General features: G+C 41.5%; 1 pseudogene; it reads left to right on the top strand.

Annotated features, from left to right (window-relative positions):
• The first annotated feature begins 292 nt into the window (after nt 1-292).
• LOC112584068 lies at nt 293-393 on the top strand (annotated as a pseudogene).
• Nucleotides 394-1,156: the final 763 nt, after the last annotated feature.

Raw genomic sequence — 1,156 nt, 5'->3', positions numbered from 1 at the left:
GCTAGTGATCTGTTGTGTTCCTACATCATTGTTATTTCTGGAGATTCTTTCTACATAGTATTTATATTTATACTTGAAAAGAACTCTGAGATTTACCAAATAAATAAAAGTCCCAAGAAGATAGACTTCAATCCATCTCATTAATTGTCATCCATTCACTATTCATTTGTTCATCTAAAGAGCACTAGTCAGATATCTCCACTGTGCCATTCAAGGCAGGGCTAGGTTGGTGGAAATGGATCAGACCAACACCTGCCCTCGGGAAGCTCATAGAATGAGACAGAAAACCCCTGTGAAAACAGCACTTAAACTAAAATTACAATGATACAAAGAAGATTAACGTGGCCCCTGCACCAGGATGACATGTAAATTCATGAAGCATTCCATATTTTTGTAGAGCAATTATCGTCCAATTAAAAAAATAAAAATAAAATAAAATCTCTATCTGACCAAAAAAAAAGAGCTGTGGGGCAAAGAGCTATCCAGAATAAGTAGGGAAGAGAGCACAGAGGGAAGACAGATAAAGTCTGCTGAGGGAGGCGGAGAAAACTTCAAAGAGGTGTAGGGGTGGAAAGCTGAGACCTCTCCCTGCTCCATCTGCCATCTTAAAACTCCCCTCATCCTTGTGGTAGCTTCTCTTATACCTTATTCTTCTCTTCCTCCTCAGCCAGTTCCCTGGTGTATCTGGCATTTTGGGCCTTCTCTAAAGCAACAATGTGGTATTAACACTTTGGGCCTGCCAGGTGGCTCAGTGGTAAAGACCTGCCGGCTAATGCAGGAGTCTCTGGAGCCGTGGGTTTGATCTCTGGGTCAGGAAGATCCCCTAGAGGAGTAAATGGCAACACACTCCAGTATTTTTGCCAGGAAAATCCTATGGACAGAGGAGTCTGGTGGGCTGCAGTCCATAGGGTTGCAAAGAGCTGGACGTGACTAAACACACATGCAAGGCGACAAGCTCCCCTAAGAATTCACCTACACTCCTTCAGGTCCTCGGTCTCTTTTTTAGTTTTCAATTTGTGGAATTAGAATATCTCATCCATCTGCTAAAACTATTTCTTCAGTTGTTACCTAATTAAAATACCTAGGTTATATAGAATCAACAGGTGTGTGTTACAAACAGGTATAGGAAACAAAGAGAATCACCATCAAATTGTCA

Source organism: Bubalus bubalis, chromosome 3 (assembly GCF_019923935.1).
Source record: "Bubalus bubalis isolate 160015118507 breed Murrah chromosome 3, NDDB_SH_1, whole genome shotgun sequence".
NCBI classification, from domain to species: domain Eukaryota; kingdom Metazoa; phylum Chordata; class Mammalia; order Artiodactyla; family Bovidae; genus Bubalus; species Bubalus bubalis.
This window is presented reverse-complemented; position numbering and strand designations above follow the sequence as displayed.